The sequence below is a fragment of the Coregonus clupeaformis genome, chromosome 20 (genome assembly GCF_020615455.1).
Source record: "Coregonus clupeaformis isolate EN_2021a chromosome 20, ASM2061545v1, whole genome shotgun sequence".
Taxonomy (NCBI): Eukaryota; Metazoa; Chordata; class Actinopteri; order Salmoniformes; family Salmonidae; genus Coregonus; species Coregonus clupeaformis.
In genome coordinates, this window is record NC_059211.1 from 2,902,446 (window position 1) to 2,923,279 (window position 20,834).

Sequence of the window (20,834 nt, forward strand, 5' to 3'; positions counted from 1 at the left end):
GATTGAGAAACAGTAGATTAATGAATCATAATGAATGAACAATACACCAGACAACAACTTTCAAGCACATGGCTCTGTCCACCAACCCTACAATTCTGGAAAGAAACCATACAAACTAATCCACCCTTTTGGGTCACAGCATTCCACTCTCCCCATCTCTCTGCCTTCTTGGAGATCATCAGTCAATTTTAATCACCTTAAATATCGCCAAGAAAACAATATTACTCAACTAGAAAAACAGAAACCAACTGTGTTTGTCTGTCATGTTGTATAATGATTTGAAGACAAGCGCAGGAATACATATTAGGGGTTTTATTTACGCTTCCCAACACAAACACGTCTATATATACAAAAGGGATGTAACCCAAACAAAGAGCGAGGTGTAACCTCAACACAATACACGGGACGAGACCCGTAAACAACAAGACCACAATACATGGTACTCTCGAGAACAACGGACATGGGACAATAATCGACAAGGACAATGGGGAACAGAGGGCACATATATACACATACTAATCAGGGGGAATGGGAACCAGGTGTGCGTAATGAGACAAGACAGTCCGGGGTTGGTGGTAATGAGCCATGTCAGTGACGCCTAGAAAGCCGGTGACGTAGATCTCCGGAACTGGTGAACGGAATGAGCAACAGTACCGGGGGGATCCGTGACATTGTCAACAGATTAACCTTCTCACAGACCACATCACAATGGAAAAAATTACAGCATCCACCAAAGACTAAATTCAATCCTTCAACAAAAACTGGACCCCACTCCTCAACTCCACCGCTGAGCTGATCCCACCCTAGTGTTTCCTCTACCACCCAAGTTGCTATTACTATTTATTTGTATACATTATATGGAGCAGCAGTTGAAAGGTACAACGTTTGATAGTTGATAGATGTTGTACAGTCAGGTCCATGATTATTGGTACTCTTGAAAAAGGTTTGCAAAGAATACTGAGCTATATTGAATGCAATTTTTTTGGGGAAACTAATACAATTGTTCAGTTAAAGAGGTTTTGTTTAACAAGTAAGAAAAAAAAAATATATATATATTATGGTAAAAATTATTGCCACCCTTGTTTTGAATACTCCAGCACACTCCCCTTGCAAGGTTAATGACACTGAGCCAATAAAAAGAGAGAAAACACGTTGGGAGGGAATTTCTCCATACACAATCTTTGCAGATCTTTTATATCCTTTGTCTGCTCTTATGGACTGCCCTCTTCAATTAAAACCACAGGTTTTTAGGGGCTCAAGTCCAGAGACTGAGATCGCCATTGCAAAATGTTGATTTTGAGGACAATTCACAATTTCTTTGTGGATTTTGATTAGTGCTTGGGGTTATTGTCTTGCTGGAAGATCCACTTGCTGCCAAGTGTCAGCCTCCTGGCAGTGGCAACCAGGTTTTTGGCTAAAATGTCCTGGTACTTGGTGAATTTCATTATGCCGTTGACCTTAACAAGGGCCCCTGGACCATAGAAAGCAAAATAGCCCCATAACATCAAAGATCCACCCCTATTTTCTATCGTAGGTATGAGGTACTTTTCTGCATATGCTTCTGTTTTTCAACGTCAAAACCACCACTTGTGTGCGAGGCCAAAGAGCGCTATTTTCATGTCATCTGACCATAGCACTGGTTCCAATCCAAGTGTCAATGCCATTTATCAAACTCCAAGCAGTGCTATGGTCAGATGACAGAGGGCTATGGCCTTGTTATTCACAGAATAATTCCTGGGTTTTCATTCCTTATTGCTTAAGTATTTGTATTATTTATTTTATACAGTCATTTTGTTCTCATCTTTATCAAGGGTGCCAATAATTATGGGTCTGACTGTATATACTGTAAATGTATTTGTATTGAACAGCGAAAGAGCAACGTATTGAACCCAGATCTCCAAGCCCAAAGGCAAACTCACTTACCCATGCTCCAACCAGCAAGGGTTTCATTATCCCCTCCATTCAGGATAACGTGTCCCCACGCTTCACTATACCAAGTCCCTCACGTATACACACCTCTCCAATAGCCTCACAGACACCATCCCACTCTGACACCAATGTAGCGAACAACAGAGTAACACGTTTTCCAGCCCGTAAGCTAACCCTTGCAACAATAAGGTTATTGCTATATATTTTTATCATCCTACAACATGGGGGATGGAAATGTCTAGTCATTTGAGGAAGTGAACGAGAACACAACTGGAGAGGAATACTCCAATGATATTGTTGCCAGAGCTAAATGGTACAGCAAGGCTGAAGGTAAATAAACCAGAACATTACAATTAAATGTGTTAACAACCGTTGTATGGTCTCTTTCAGCAGCCAGGTCACAAACAGTTGTTTTGTTTATAATCTGAGTCTGTGTTAACATGACAATACGTATTTTTGTCCTCTATGTGAAATATACAACATTTTTTCATCACATTCCTGATCTTGTGTCTGGACCTCATTACTGTAGTCAATAGGCTACTACAAATATACCTTCAGAAATATTCACCCCCCTTGACTTCTCCCACATTTTGTTGAGTTACATTCTACATTTAAAATGTATTAAATTGAGATTTTCTGTCACTGGCCTACACACAATACCTCATATGTCAAAGTGAAATTATGTTTTTGGGACATTTTTACAAATTAATAAAAGATGAAAATCTTGTATCTATAAATATTCAACCCCTTTGTTATGGCAAGCCTAATAAGCTCAGGAGTAAACATTTGCTGAACAAGTCACATAATAAGTTGCATGGACTCACACTGTGTGCAATATTAGTGTTTAACATGCATTTTAAATGACTAGGTCATCTCTGTACCCCATACATACAATTATATGTAAGGTCCCTCAGTCGAGCAGTGAATTTCAGACACAGATACAACTACAAAGACCAGGGAGGTTTTCCAATGCCTCACAAAGAAGGGCACCTATTGGTAGATGGGTAAAAACAGTTATTAATTACACATTGGATGTTATATCATTACACCAGTCACTACAAAGATACAGGAATCCGTCCTAACTCATTTGCCGGGGAGGAAGGAAACCGCTCAGGGATTTCACCATGAGGCCAATGGTGACTTCATAAAACAGTTACAGAAATGAATGGCTATGATATGAGAACATGAGGATGGATCCTTTTAGCAACAAGGCGCTAAAGTAATTCTGCAAAACAATGTAGCAATTCCGACTCATTGGAATGTCACTGAGGTTGTTGGATAGACCTACACAAAGCCTTTTTATTAACCAAAGGTCAAAAAGCAGCAACTGAAGTCTGACATGCTTTGATTCTCTATTCTGTTTTTGACTGGATGACCAGTGTGATCATTTAATTAAGATAAGAGGTAATTTGTATTTACTGCACTGCTCTCCTCTTCTGCAAATGACATTAAAGTATTTGTTTTCTTTTCAGAGTTTCTTTTCTTCCTCCAGTCTGGCGTACCATGTCCACAAGTCCTATGGTGGCAGACACAAGCAGTCATCATCAGCACACACCAAGACTGACAGTCAGCCATATGGCTATAGGCCAGACCTGGGTTTGAGCTACAGGGTCAAGGTAGGAATAACACACCTAATGATGCCAATAAAGGCCTGTCGCTTGCCGTGGTACACACTAAATGGATAATAAAGGGTTTTAAAGAAGAGTTGAGGTCAATTCCATTTTTATTCAGTCACCAAAATGGAATTGACCTCAAAGTTCAAAGTAGATACTATGAGGGTTTTTCTTTAATTGTGGTGGCAATTGCGTCCCTCACCTTTGCACCCATGAAAAACACTTTAAAATTACAAATAGTTACACGTCATACATGTTTTGGTTTATATTGAATTTGGATCAATGATCAAACATAATGCAAGTCCTTTATATTACAATAAGATATGTATATGCATTGTTTAAAGTACTTAGGGCAAGCAAATTGGCTATTTCCAGTAGAGTTGTAGTGCCATGTTTTGGGGATTTAGAGATATCTATCTCGTACTTTGAATGCTAGAAAGTAAACCAAATTATGTAATATATTGTTGAGATCAATAAAAACAAAAAAAATATGTCCCTACATTTTATGTAATTGGTGATACCGCCTTGATAATCACTCATTACACAGATATAACAGATATACAAGGACCTTGAGCATTCCCACCAATGGGAAACCTAGCTATTAATGAAAAGTATTAGCTAATCTCACTCTTTTAGTATGTCAATAATTTGAGGATTCCATTTGTTATTTGTTGAGTCTAAATAAAAAGTGTCATTGATGTTACTCAATTTGAATTAAGGGAAATTACATTGTGAGCAATTGATTAATCATATTAATTCAGTAAATGAATTTAAAGCAGCAATCAGCAGTAGAAACAATAACAAAACGGCCTCTCAACCCCTGGTTCGGTAAAAAGCTGAGGGATGGGGCTGGAGAAATGCAACCACTACAATTCATAGACAGAGCTATGGATGCAAGGACTGACCATCCATGATGTCAAAATTACAGTTTTAACTATGTTTTGAGGCTATATGTTCTTTGTTCACAAACATAGGAGTAAAACAAGCTTATATTTTGGGTTACAATGCGGTAAGACAGTTGAACTAAGCTCTTGAGGCATTTGTACATTTTATTCTTCAAGAATAAATGGGTACATATGATTAATTTATAAGTCCACAAACTGATGTAGCAACTTTTGATTTTGACATCATGGATGGTCAGTCCTTGCATCCATAGCTCTGTCTATGAATTGTAGTGGTTGCATTTCTCCAGCCCCATCCCTCAGCTTTTTAATGATCTTAGATTTGAGCATCTGAGGCCTCCATTCAAGAAAATCTTTAATGACCTAAAATGTGTCATTGGTGTTAACGTCAGTGGCGGCTCCTGAAAAAATTCTCAGGGGGGGCAATTTTTCTGATGATTTAGGTGACCTACACACATTTTAAAAAAGATATGTCCAGCAACAACATGAAGACAGGGGCAGCATATAAGTCAATACCAGAAGCATTTATTGACTGATCTCAAAAGTGTTGGCTTACCAGGGTTGGTGGAGCCCTCAGTTTCATCTTTGCCTCGCAAAGCTAACTCAAACACTCCGCAAAACTTCACACACTGGATTAGCCGGCTGAGGATGTGGCGGTTCTTGCTAATGTCGTAGTAAATATATTTGTTATAGTGAATATGGAATATGATATGTTGAGTAAAATGTTGTGCTAAGATCTATTTAGGTCAGGAGCTGGTTATAAGTTCTGTTCCTATCCAATAACAATGGACAAAAGGGTCCTATCTTGTCAGCCTTGTCAGTTTCAGTTCTCCAGTAAACTTGTGATTATCAACACTAACCTCATCGTTGTGGCGGCGGACAGCTAGCCTGTATCCCTCATCCAGTTGAGTGGGAATGTTCACTCTCCCCAAAGCAGACAATCTCAAACAGCTATCCATGTGGGTCTTTGACAGCTCATGTTTCTTAATCTTTCCTGAAAGATGGTGCATGTCCGTTACACACCAGTCGCTGTCCAAGCGGTGCTGTCTGCCGTGCCGCCTTCAGGGTGAAAGAGTAAGCAGGGGGTAGCAGAAGACTGCATTAGCTACATCGCAGCCTGCTAGCCAGGTTTTTCGTTCGTACCAATTTTTGGAAAATCCTCGGGTGTAGGACTTCCCCCCTTTAGTAGAAACCTGTTGAATTATAAAATTTGGTCTGGGAGGTCCTAATTGTTTCGTTGCCAATTTATCTTCATTTGTTCGCCGACAAAAAGGAACTTCTTTCAAAGACACAATCGAGTTGCACTGAAGCCTAGCCATTTTGATAGTAGTAGTGAATTGATTGACGCTGCTACCCGCTCTTTTCTTAGTTACGTTCATGGTTATGTTACGTATGACGAAAGCGCGTAAGTGCAAGCCCTCAGAAACCCATAGAGATTGTATTGAAAGCTCTGATATTTGAAAAAAATAGATTTTACATGGGAGTCTATGACAGACTTCTGGGCGATTTTCAACCTGACTGAAATCGCTCCAAAAGGGGGGGCATTTGAAGCACGACTTTAGCCTGATTGGACATTTAGTGGCACTGTGGCAGATCAGACGTCTAGATTACAACACTGATAACTACTGTTGCCGTGATATAATTGATTAGAAAAAAAATCCCTTCCTTTTCCCGTTTGGCAGTGCGTCGCCCATATCGCCCTATTGAACACACCGCCCCTGGTTAACGTCATTGATGTTACTACTTCTACTGGTGGCACAATGTTATCATAATGGTAAAAAATATTTAAAGTCATTAAAAGCTGCCACATTACTTGATTTAGAATAGGAAGATGTACTGAAATACATTTAAATAAATAAAACATCTAGAAAAATGAACTTAATTTTCCCCAAAATGCCATGCCCAAACGCATGCGAAATTCAAGAACGACCCATTAATGAAATATGGGATAGTATGTGTTATGTATTATCACAAGGACTGTTTATCAAGGTTTTGGATGCCGTTCATAAACTACAGTGGGGAAAAAAAGTATTTAGTCAGCCACCAATTGTGCAAGTTCTCCCACTTAAAAAGATGAGAGAGGCCTGTAATTTTCATCATAGGTACACGTCAACTATGACAGACAAATTAAGGAAAAAAAATCCAGAAAATCACATTGTATGATTTTTTATGAATTTATTTGCAAATTATGGTGGAAAATAAGTATTTGGTCACCGACAAACAAGCAAGATTTCTGGCTCTCACAGACCTGTAACTTCTTCTTTAAGAGGCTCCTCTGTCCTCCACTCGTTACCTGTATTAATGGCACCTGTTTGAACTTGTTATCAGTATAAAAGACACCTGTCCACAACCTCAAACAGTCACACTCCAAACTCCACTATGGCCAAGACCAAAGAGCTGTCAAAGGACACCAGAAACAAAATTGTAGACCTGCACCAGGCTGGGAAGACTGAATCTGCAATAGGTAAGCAGCTTGGTTTGAAGAAATCAATTGTGGGAGCAATTATTAGGAAATGGAAGACATACAAGACCACTGATAATCTCCCACGATCTGGGGCGCCACGCAAGATCTCACCCTGTGGGGTCAAAATGATCACAAGAACGGTGAGCAAAAATCCCGAACCACACAGGGGGACCTAGTGAATAACCTGCAGAGAGCTGGGACCAAAGTAACAAAGCCTACCATTAGTAACACACTACGCCGCCAGGGACTAAAATCCTGCAGTGCCAGACGTGTCCCCCTGCTTAAGCCAGTACATGTCCAGGCCCGTCTGAAGTTTGCTAGTGTGCATTTGGATGATCCAGAAGAGGATTGGGAGAATGTCATATGAAACCAAAATAGAACTTTTTGGTAAAAACTCAACTCGTCGTGTTTGGAGGACAAAGAATGCTGAGTTGCATCCAAAGAACACCATACCTACTGTGAAGCATTGGGGTGGAAACATCATGCTTTGGGGCTGTTTTTCTGCAAATGGACCAGGACGACTGATCCGTGTAAAGGAAAGAATGAATGGGACCATGTATCGTGAGATTTTGAGTGAAAACCTCCTTCCATCAGCAAGGGCATTGAAGATGAAACGTGGCTGGGTCTTTCAGCATGACAATGATCCCAAACACACCGCCCGGGCAACGAAGGAGTGGCTTCGTAAGAAGCATTTCAAGGTCCTGGAGTGGCCTAGCCAGTCTCCAGATCTCAACCCCATAGAAAATCTTTGGAGGGGAGTTGAAAGTCCGTGTTGCCCAGCGACAGCCCCAAAACATCACTGCTCTAGAGGAGATCTGCATGGAGGAATGGGCCAAAATACCAGCAACAGTGTGTGAAAACCTTGTGAAGACTTACAGAAAATGTTTGACCTGTGTCATTGCCAACAAAGGGTATATAACAAAGTATTGAGAAACTTTTGTTATTGACCAAATACTTATTTTCCACCATAATTTGCAAATAAATTCATAAAAAATCCTACAATGTGATTTTCTGAATTATTTTTTCTCATTTTGTCTGTCATAGTGGACGTGTACCTATGATGAAAATTACAGGCCTCTCTCATCTTTTTAAGTGGGGGAACTTGCACAATTGGTGGCTGACTAAATACTTATTTTCCCCACTGTATACTTGAGAAACACACCACAGTAGAACCTGTATGTGACTATATGGCTTATATGGTATACAGTATGTATGCTGTGTTGTCATGTGTCAGAGGAGAGTACGTTTGGCTATATGTGAATAGGAAAGTGTTCAAGCGCTCCTCTACCCTGTCCACTCACTTGCTTATCCACTCTGACACGCTTCCTTATCCCTGTCAATACTGAGAAAGAGATTTCACCAGAAAACTGATATGATAAAAACCCACCTTCATTCAAACAGGTGAGTCCATGACCAAGCTTTACTGCCTGATGTTCCATGTTCATTACTGCTGTTATTTCTGTATCACACCTTATTGGCTTTTTAAGGCATTTAATATACTTCGGTAAGATTTTAGATAAAATAAGCTTTGTTGTCTGTTTCCACTGAAATTCGCTCTGAGTCATTAAAACAAGCTCATTACAGGGCATCAAAATGTTCAATTACAGCTGTTAATTTACATTGAAATCTATCATTACTGGAAGGGCAATTTAAGGTATTTAAAAAAATTATGATGATGATTATTATTATATCATTTAAAGAAAATCTGGGATTTTGTTTACTTTGAAATAATAATAACAAGCCTCATGATCTTAGTCCAACTGTCCGACCGCATCAGAACCCAAAATATTTGCTTCATTCCATTGGCTTACTCCATTATTATTATTATTATTATTATTATTATTATTATTATTGTTATTATTATTATTATTATTATTTGTATTATTTGTATTATTTGTATTATTTGTGTTTTTATGTTAATTAAATGTTTTTGTACACAAGGAAATACCAAACAATATGATCAGAGTTGAGAAGAAAAAACAAAATGAGCTTGTGCAGGAGAGGTAGAAATACCCTGAGGCTTGTAAGGCACTCCGTCCTTTCAAATGATTATGGAATAAAAAACACAAAAAACTATCTTGGTTAAACAAACACTGTATAGTGTTTACAATTTAATTGTAATGTAATTGTAAACAAACACTGTGTAGCTTCAACACATAGTTAAAGCTATAATTTTCTTATTGTCAGGCCTTGAATCCATTTCTGTCACATCTGCTCCTGCAACGCCCTCTACTGCTCATCCTGTGTCTCCTTGACCTGTCGCCACTCCCCCAGTACTCTCTCCCTCTCCCACTCTCTCTCTCTCTCTCTGTGTGTGTGTGTGTGTGTGTGTGTGTGTGTGTGTGTGTGTGTGTGTGTGTGTGTGTGTGTGATTGTGTGGGCGGAGACAGGTGTGCTGGAGTCAGAGCAGATCCCCACCAGCTGCAACCTGTTCCATAATCAATACCTCTACAAATACTCAGTCCTGCCACTTCCACACTGCCAGATCGTAATCTCTGCTCAGTCAGTCTACGGTTCTAGCCGTTTGTTACTATTCAGATCCTGTCGTGGCTGTTTTCTTTGCCTGATGCTGTTTTCCTCTCCGCTACCGTTCTGCCCGCTCTGACTCTGGTCCCTGTCTCCAGTCCCACGTCTTGTCATCCTGCTACTCTGTCCTGGATTCCCCACTCGACTACTCCCTTGGATTCCCCTCCGGACCTGCTCACGCTGTCTCAACCCCCTCACTTCAGCCGCAGCCTCCGCACCTGGTTTCCAGCAGTTTCCCCTGACCTGTACGCGATCTCCCCCCTGTGTCTCAACAAATTCCTTGGGTACTTCATCCCAGTCTCCTCGTCTGAGACTGCTCTTGGGTTCCCCTGTTCCACTCCGCGTAACAATATCTCTGTCTATGACATTTAAGGTAGTATTCTCCATTTAACATGTGTTTTTATCCAATACAAGGCATAATCTATTTTCCAAGAAACCGGCCCATACTGTATATCAATCTGATACAGATAGGTCACCCACAATATGTCCCCTCTGCCCTCCTATCCCAGGTGAGAAGCCCAGTGCGTGCCAGGTGTGTGGCAAAGCCAACCTCCTCACCCACAGCTGTCAGCACAGTAGCAACCAGCCCTACCACAGCACCAGGAGATTCACTGCACATACGTTTTAGACCTTCAGGCTAAAACCCTGCTACCAGCTGATCTGAGTTCAGTTTATACCACAAGGAGCACTACTGCTGATAGGCTCACAAACAGCTACAGCTGCTGACCTCAGTTTAGTTTTCATTTGTAAATAGTTGAAGGAATATGTCACTGCTGCCCTGTTTGGCTACCAGCTGAACATTCAAACTGTTTCTGTGCTGTCTTCACATTTGGACAAGGAAAGATATGTGTTGGACTTTAATACTGGCATGGTGATTTCAAGGTTATACTCTTCAATATGCAACACTATGATACCGACTATTATGAGCCCAGTATCTACAGTTGTTATTATTGATCGTTTGTTTGATTCTTATTATTACTTTTGTATAATATTCTTCATATTAAACTGTCAAAACATATATTTTAGTCTAATCATGTTATAGCCTATTTTGAAGGGTTGTTTTTCTTCCCACAACAGTGTAGCAGGCCTAGACCAGTGAATGCATTTAAATATGTCTAATATTCCTGAGTTTAGGCTTCATGTAAAAAGTTCCAGTCAAGTCCCTCTAAGCTTTGCCCTCTTGTGGCTGTCTGTGTCACAAGTGGCCATGTCTCTTAAAACTTCTGTCTGGGGCTCTACCCCTGCCTCTGGACATTGTCGGGAGGAACAGTCCTTGCATCAAAGCTATAAGAGAACTCTACTATAATGACAATAAAGTTCCATCCAGACTCTGACGTGAACTAGTAATTGACGTACACATTTGTAGTTCCTCATTCACAAACACAGGATTTGGTTTACTCCTGTATACACTTAATGTAGGTCTATAGAACTGGCCCAAAGAGTGACGATTTCCCAATGTAACCCTGGTTAGTATTTATTAGGGCACACTGAAGCAAAATGTTTTGCAATGGAAGTCCAGGTAGTACCTCCCTGTTTGGTGCTTAATGAATATCTCCTTCCTCCTGTAGCCCAACAAGTTTTTGTGGACAATGAGACCAAGCTGACGCTGCACGGCCTGCAGCGGTACTACTGCAAGCTGAAGGACAGCGAGAAGAACCGCAAGCTCTTCGACCTGCTTGAGTTAAACCAGGTATGGACAGGATACATTTTTTCAGAGATTTGAATTCTATAATTTCATTTATCTTTGTTTTGAGCTGAATGTACAGTTGGGAGAACAAGTATTTGATACACTGCCGATTTTGCAGGTTTTCCTACTTACAAAGCATGTAGAGATCTGTAATTTTTGTATCATAGGTACACTTCAACTGTGAGAGACTGAATCTAAAACAAAAATCCAAAAAAATCACGTTGTATGATTTTTAAATAATTAATTTGCATTTTATTGCATGACATAAGTATTTGATCACCTACCAACCAGTAAGAATTCCGGCTCTCACAGACCTGTTAGTTTTTCTTTAAGAAGCCCTCCTGTTCTCCACTCATTACCTGTATTAACTGCACCAGTTTGAACTCGTTACCTGTATAAAAGACACCTGTCCACACACTCAATCAAACAGACTCCAACATCTCCACAATGGCCAAGACCAGAGAGCTGTGTAAGGACATCAGGGATAACATTGTAGACCTGCACAAGGCTGGGATGGGCTACAGGACAATAGGCAAGCAGCTTGGTGAGAAGGCAACAACTGTTGGTCCAATTATTAGAAAATGGAAGAAGTTCAAGATGACGGTCAATCACCCTCGGTCTGGGGCTCCATGCAAGATCTCACCTCGTGGGGCATCAGTGATCATGAGGAAGGTGAGGGATCAGCCCAGAACTACACGGCAGGACCTGGTTCAATTACCTGAAGAGAGCTGGGACCACAGTCTCAAAGAAAACCATTAGTAACACATTACGCCGTCATGGATTAAAATCCTGCAGCGCACGCAAGGTCCCCCTGCTCAAGCCAGCGCATGTCCAGGCCCGTCTGAAGTTTGCCAATGACCATCTGGATGATCCAGAGGAGGAATGAGAGAAGGTCATGTGGTCTGATGAGACAAAAATAGAGCTTTTTGGTCTAAACTCCACTCGCCGTGTTTGGAGGAAGAAGAAGGATGAGTACAACTCCAGGAACACCATCCCAACCGTAAAGCATGGAGGTGGAAACATAATGCTTTAAGGATGCTTTTCTGCAAAGGGGACAGGACGACTGCACCGTATTGAGGGGAGGATGGATGGGGCCATGTATCGGGAGGTCTTGGCCAACAACCTCCTTCCCTCAGTAAGAGCATTGAAGATGGGTCGTGGCTGGGTTTTCCAGCATGACAACGACCCGAAACACACAGCCAGGGCAACTAAGGAGTGGCTCCGTAAGAAGCATCTCAAGGTCCTGGAGTGGCCTAGCCAGTCTCCAGACCTGAACCCAATAAAACATATTTCAAGGGAGCTGAAAGTCCCGAAACCTGAAGGATCTGGAGAAGGTCTGTATGGAGGAGTGGGCCAAAATCCCTGCTGCAGTGTGTGCAAACCTGGTCAAGACCTACAGGAAACGTTTGATCTCTGTAATTGCAAACAAAGGTTTCTGTACCAAATATTAAGTTTTGCGTTTCTGATGTATCAAATACTTATGTCATGCAATAAAATGCAAATTAATTACTTAAAAATCATACAATGTGATTTTCGTTTTAGATTCCGTCTCTCACAGTTGAAGTGTACCTATGATAAAAATTACAGACCTCTACATGCTTTGTAAGTAGGAAAACCTGCAAAATCGGCAGTGTATCAAATACTTGTTCTCCCTACTGTACATACATACATATCCTTTAAAAATATATATACATTCCCCTTTATTACTTTCCAACCCCGCCACCCTTTCCCTACTTGGAGTAAACTAGTGAACAACAATGCTTAGGCCTCTACTTCCAGCTTATACTTACTATCTACATTTTATGGACACAGTCAATTTTACAATAATTACATTTTGTTTGTTCTTTCTCCTGAACTTCTTCTACTCTCAACCTCTCCGATCATTTTCATGATGTCCATCCGGTTTGCTTCTATATGCCATATCTTTCTAACTGTGCTCCTTCACAAAAGCGCCCAACCTATACACTTATTATGGACACAGCGTGCCTACATTATTAGTTATCTTGTTGTTGTTGTTGTTAGTAGTTATTAGTCCCATCCTTCAATTCCATTCAACACCTCCCATCTATCTTTTTACACCATCCATATAGGATTTCTATTTGCCATATATATTTCAACTGTACTGTGATGTCTTACAAAAGTTCTGAACCCTTCCATTCTCATTGTTTCTACAGATTGTGAATTGAAAATAAACATTTTTGCTAATAGTATTATTATGTTATTGATCGTTTGACTATGTCTTTTCAGATCACCCAGTAGTGCTATCTGCAGGGTTAGCTCCAGGTAAATATTGCAATCCTTTAGCCATTCCTGGACCTGTGTCCAAAAACAAGCTACAAATGGACAGTACCAAAACAATTGATCTAATGATTCTGTCTCTTCGCAAGAAAATCTGCAGAGCTGGGAAGATTGTATCCCCCATATAAATAACATTATATTGGTAGCAAGAATTTTATATAATAATTTAAATTGAAAGATTCAAATCTTTGAATCCGGTGTCGTTTTGCGGATCGGTTCATAAACACTATGCCATGGGATCGGTACGTCAAATCTCTTCCCAACTATTTTGCAATCTATATGGGACGGCTGTCAATCCTTTGGTCCTTAAATGAAACTGATATACTTTTTTATTTATCACAGTTTTCCTTAACCCATTATTTTCTTTAATGCAAGGCCGACAGACAAGTTCCTTACTTTCTCCCACTTCCACTTTCCTCTTCCATTTTTGCGGTAAGGCTGCAATGATTTGGTTGTAATTTTGGGTAGAGCAGACATTTCCATATGTTTTTGTTAGCTGCATGTGCGACATAACTCCACCAGTCCTACCGATGATATCATTTACAAAGATTATACCATTTTTAAACATTTTGTCAAAAAAAAAGGTTTTTTGTCAATTAGTATATTTGAGTTTAACCACAATATTTGTTGCATTATTTGTTCTGTCGTTTCTGAAAAAAAGTAAAGGGGTGTGAATACTAGGTTAGACAAGATGGCGTATTGAATAGAAAGCGGTACAAACCACCAAGATAAAAACATAATATTCAAAATCAGTAAGTTAGACTAAATATTAGCATTTCATATATTCACAGTAAATAAAATTCAATCTGGATAATAACACAAAAAACACAAAACAAATCATAAGGCTAGAGAAATATATCAACAAATATTACAACAACATGCAACACCCAAACATGGCGGAAGATAAACGAGGAGAACCAATCCCCAAGAGAAAACGCGACTCGTCGACTGATACAGATGATATATGCTTTTCACCACTGGGTCTGGTAAGTGTGGAAAGCGACCTGATGAAGTTGATAAATGACAAATTGGGCATACTAGAATTGGTCAGTAAGGACGTAAAAGAGTTGAAAGCGAGTCTTGAAATGAGTGACGAAAAAGCAGTGATGATGGAAACAGAAACCACAAAATTAAAAGTGACAGTCACTAGATGGAAACGGACGTTAGGGAACTTAAAAAGGAGAACAACCTTCTGAGAGAAGCCTTACTAGACATCCAAACTAGATCGATGAGAGAAAATCTAGTACTTACGGGTATTCAGGAAAAGGAGGGAGAAATAACCGAGAATATTATGAAGGATTTTCTGCATACAGCGCTTCAAATCCCACTCGAGGCTGTCGATAAAATCCAACTTGAACGTGTACACCGTTTCGGACAAAGAGGACAGAAATATGATCGCCCAATCGTTGCCAAATTTGCATTTTTTAAGGATAAAGCAATGGTTAAAAGCCTAGGTAAAAGACTTGCTGGCACGAAAATAGGCATGAATGATCAGTTCCCGAGGGAGATTGCAGAAAGGAGCAAAGTTCTGTATCCAATCTTCAAGGAAAATAGATTAAAAGGGAAACGTGTGGCACTTGTGGTCGATAAACTATATATTGACAACCAAATGTTCAGACTACTCCATGGCTATTCTAAAAGTTGTAATGGAGGAGTCGAATAATGGAACACCCAATACTAGCAATGATGGGGATTAGAATATTAAAGAACATTTTATAGAAAGTATAGTATTTACAAAAATGATAAAACGATATAACAAGAAAAGATAACAAGCAGAATAATACATCTTCAAATACAACTAATTAGAACATGGCTTTTTTGGCGGGCAATTGTTGTTTTGGCGGACGGTTGTTGAGGTTGGTCCTGTGTTCTCCCTGGCGTCCTTTCCCCCTTGCGGATGTGGGTGTGTTTGCACGCTCGGCCCATTTCCTCCGCAGTCAACCATGTGGTGTGCATTGTTGTGTTTGGAAAGGTGCGGTGTTAAGTGAGTGAGAGGGGAAATGGTTGCATATCCCAGAGCCGACGTGTGTCTATGAGCAGGGGTAGTGAAAGAACGCTTCCAATTTTGTGTAGATGAGGGATATAAATATAGTATACATCTAATCAAATTTTGTATTGTCCTATCATGATGGAAAGATCCCCAACCCTATATCCTGGACACCCACCTGAGTGACCCATACACCAAAGAGAAGTTCCCATCTGTTTTATGGACCTGCTGTGAGTATGCAGCCTAAACAGAGAAATAAATGCGGTCAGAGACTGCCTGGCAGGGTTGGTCCTACAAAGCCAGAACCCCCTGATGGGAGAGCATTATATACAAGGAAATTCTCAAAGCTGCTAATGAGAACCTTGATGACCTTGTACCTAGCCGGTGGCTGCAGTAAACCATGGGGAGGGGGTCACACTCGGACAATCAGAGAGGGGGTTTATCATTGTGACCCAGGTGGCACACAATAATCAAAGGTCTGACTGCACGGAGATGCTTGAGGAAAATGGTTACAACGGGGGGACCAGAGTGTTTGTGTCTCTGGTGAAGAGGGTGGATCTGATCTCCATCACCTAGGACTTGACATAGATGAAGTAGATTAATCAAATCTCACATTGTTGTCAATTTCTGCTCAATCTTACATGCTTTCTCAATCAGCTGTAACTGTATGTGCACTCGTAAATCAGGACCTTTCTTGAGTTGGGCTCTGGGATATAACAACCGTTGAGTATCTGATTTTATGGTGGATTGTGGAGGAGGGGGGTTGAGTGTGTTGGAGTATGTGAGTATGTGCGTGTGTGTTTGTCCGGCATCTGTTGTGGGGGGGTGGGGATGTTTGGGGGGGTATGGGATGGACCGCAGTAATTATTTGCTAGGATAATAATTGCTTGTCAATAAATTAAATATAATACAATGGCAATCCGGGTTATATGTTGAAATCCTACTCATGAACTGCCAACATTATTACGCATATTAATTGATAATGATGTAAAATAAGATATGCAAGATATTTGAATAGATATATATTTTTTTAATAGTTATATATAGAGTTGACAGCATTGGAAATGCTTTTGGCGGTTAAACTGCTTCTGTTTTGTGCGTGGCACTGTGTGCTGTTTTCGATGGATGGGTCCTGGCCTCTTGGGGCCCTAGGGATCCGGAGGGATGTGGGTGGGATGCCGATCACTGGGATGACGGCTCAACTTGGGATGGGGAGGGGCTTTAGCGGGGGAATTAGTGGAGAACAATTGAAGGGAAACTTAGCAGCAATGCAAATATCACGGTACAGCTGTATGGACACTCAATCATTACAGTATTTTTTATTGGTAAATTTACAAACAAATATATATATATATATATATATATATATATATATATATATATATATATATATATATATATATATAGATAAATAGACTTGAAACTTATATCTCATTATGGTGTATGGTGAAATAAGTATAGCCATTTATAATTGTAATGGCTTAGCTGATAATAACAAAAGAAGAACAATATTTACATGGCTCAAAGAGAAGGAATATAATATCTATTGTTTACAGGAAACTCATTCAACAATTCTAGATGAAGTTGCGTGGAAAAGGGAATAGGGGTGCGAAATATACTTCTCCCATGGACAAAGAAATTCAAAAGGGGTGATGATATTAATTAATAGTAATTTAGGTAGATGGATTATTTTTAATATGTTATTGGACAATAAACAGATATGGCTCATTAACATTTACGGACCAAATAATGATGATCCGCACTTCTTTGACAATATATACAGTGGGGGAAAAAAAGTATTTAGTCAGCCACCAATTGTGCAAGTTCTCCCACTTAAAAAGATGAGAGAGGCCTGTCATTTTCATCATAGGTACACGTCAACTATGACAGACAAAATGAGAAAAATAAATCCAGAAAATCACATTGTAGGATTTTTAATGGCGATGGCGAAGTATTTGGTCAATAACAAAAGTTTCTCAATACTTTGTTATATACCCTTTGTTGGCAATGACACAGGTCAAACGTTTTCTGTAAGTCTTCAGAAGGTTTTCACACACTGTTGCTGGTATTTTGGTCCATTCCTCCATGCAGATCTCCTCTAGAGCAGTGATGTTTTGGGGCTGTCGCTGGGCAACACGGACTTTCAACTCCCTCCAAAGATTTTCTATGGGGGTTGAGATCTGGAGACTGGCTAGGCCACTCCAGGACCTTGAAATGCTTCTTACGAAGCCACTCCTTCGTTGCCCGGGCGGTGTGTTTGGGATCATTGTCATGCTGAAAGACCCAGCCACGTTTCATCTTCAATGCCCTTGCTGATGGAAGGAGGTTTTCACTCAAAATCTCACGATACATGGCCCCATTCATTCTTTCCTTTACACGGATCAGTCATCCTGGTCCCTTTGCAGAAAAACAGCCCCAAAGCATGATGTTTCCACCCCCATGCTTCACAGTAGGTATGGTGTTCTTTGGATGCAACTCAGCATTCTTTGTCCTCCAAACACGACGAGTTGAGTTTTTACCAAAAAGTTATATTTTGGTTTCATCTGACCATATGACATTCTCCCAATCCTCTTCTGGATCATCCAAATGCACTCCAGCAAACTTCAGACGGGCCTGGACATGTACTGGCTTAAGCAGGGGGACACGTCTGGCACTGCAGTCCCTGGCGGCGTAGTGTGTTACTGATGGTAGGCTCTGTTACTTTGGTCCCAGCTCTCTGCCGGTCATTCACTAGGTCCCCCCGTGTGGTTCTGGGATTTTTGCTCACCGTTCTTGTGATCATTTTGACCCCACGGGGTGAGATCTTGCGTGGAGCCCCAGATCGAGGGAGATTATCAGTGGACTTGTATGTCTTCCATTTCCTAATAATTGCTCCCACAGTTGATTTATTCAAACCAAGCTGCTTACCTACTGCAGATTCAGTCTTCCCAGCCTGGTGCAGGTCTACAATTTAGTTTTTGGTGTCCTTTGACAGCTCTTTGGTCTTGGCCATAGTGGAGTTTGGAGTGTGACTGTTTGAGGTTGTGGACAGGTGTCTTTTATACTGATAACAAGTTCAAACAGGTGCCATTAATATAGGTAACGAGTGGAGGACAGAGGAGCCTATTAAAGAAGAAGTTACAGGTCTGTGAGAGCCAGAAATCTTGCTTGTTTGTAGGTGACCAAATACTTATTTTCCACCATAATTTGCAAATAAATTTGTCTGTCTTAGTTGACGTGTACCTATGATGAAAATTAAAGGCCTCTCATCTTTTTAAGTGGGAGAACTTGCACAATTGGTGGCTGACTAAATACTTTTTTCCCCCCCACTGTATGTGTGTGTGACCTAATGGTTAGGAGAGCAGTTTTAAAGTGGAAAACTACATTCCGCCTACAGAGAGGAGGGATTTTTCATATGACGTATGTGTATAAAAAGATTGTACCACGATTTTGTTTTAGAACGTTCTCATGAATAAACCCTGATGATTGTATGCTGGGCTGCTTGGTCTGATTATTAGAGATTTACAACCTCTGGGATACAGACTGAGTAATAAGTTCATTTTTGAAACATTGGGATAGAAATTCACATAACAGCTTGGTCCTTTCCAGCCGGACCTCAACACCCATTGTCTGTCGTCCCAGGGAACCCCGAAACCGTGCACGGGGGGATCTAGGATCCGTGGGATAGTCCTGACCTCTAAGATTGAGGGTTAATCCAGGCCGGTGGTGAACATGTTCACGACAGGAACGGTGACGAGATCCAACCAAATTGAGTCCCAGCTACAATAATAAGGTCAATAGTCTTTATTCATGGATTTTAGGGGAAATTATCTGAACTTGCAATAACGGTTGTAATTATTGTAAAGGACAGAGAATTATTACGAAAACCCTCAAGGAAGTCTTGCCATCGTGTTTTTAGACGCTTATCTAGAGAGAACCGCGCGTGAGTATTCTAAATAAGTAGGAAATACTAGTGGTGGTGTAGCAAAGGGGGGGGGGGCGGGGGTCCGAAATAGACTCCGGGTAGAGAGGCCATTACCGAACATAAACTAGCCTTGTGTTGAGACAATATGAAAGAGGGTTGTCAAAAGTACACCAGGAGGAATTAAAATAGTATGTGTGAGAAATAGAATATTCTATGTCACAAACAACTGTAGGTTAGCAGTAACTCTATCCGTTCCATGAAACTGGAGCCGTAATTTGTCTTGGTACAAACTCCAAGTCATGGAACTGGAGCCGTAATTTGTCTAAGTACAAACTCCAAGTTGCCGGTAGTGTTAACCAATAATCTTGCGTGAGACTTAATATTTGCTCAAAAGTCACATCTAAGAATAAATTCCAAAAACAGGGACCAAAATAGGTCGTGTGAAGAAGTAAGTAATTATAATTGACTATTTTGAGGAAGAAACATATAAGAAATTAATTAAAGATGGAATAAATCATTAAAAGCAAAATTGTAAAATTATTTAATACCTAACAACTCAGTTAAAGTGACAAAAACAATTATTAGAGAGTTGGAAGTAATCTAAATTCAAATAAAGGTGAGATTCGGGAATTTGGTAAAAGCCATAATGTAATTGTTCAAAGTTTTGGGTATAGGACGATCAAAGAGTCCTGCCAATATGGGAAGCAAACCCTCCAAGGAGGTCCCGGGGTCAACCGGAGATGAGAGATTTATGGAATCCAGGGATAGAATAAATCTCCATTATGTAACCAGGTGGAGGGAGAGGTATGGTTTTGAGGGACGTCTGGACGCAGATAAACTTGAATCCATGCTTAAACAGATACATAAGGTGTGTAAAGGAGAAAGAAGCAGTGAGAGAGAGAGAGAGTAGGAGGGGGCCAGTACCCACTGATAGCCTTACCTAATCTATTGGCAGGGAATGAAGGGGCCCCAGCAACCTTAGATGTATACAGTAATAATAATAATAATGTTCCATTTAGCAGACAGGCCATGAACACAGAGGACGTGGCCAGAGCAGTAGAAGGAATGACCCACCCCAAAACAGGAATAGTAAGGTTTGGGCTGCCGTTAGAGGGCAGTGGGTTTCAGGGGATGCCCAGAGGACACTTTTGCCATGGGCCGATCATGGAGAGTATGTTGGGAAATTAACTGAATTGTGTAATAGCCTCAGAGAACATTACCATCGTCATGCAGACTTCTCTAAAGCACATGAGTGTAAACAAGAGGATAGTGAGACGGTCAGCCAGTACTTTAAAGATGTGTTTAATGCACAGTGGCATACCCGAGCCAGAGCAGAGACAGGGGAATGATACGCCCTACCATCAGTAATTAAAGATAGCATTCCTCAGTGGAATGACACCAGAGATAAGCATTTTTTACATTTTAGTCATTTAGCAGACACTCTTATCCAGAGCGACTTACAGTTAGTGAATACATATTTTTTTATACTGGCCCCCCGTGGGAATCAAACCCACAACCCTGGCG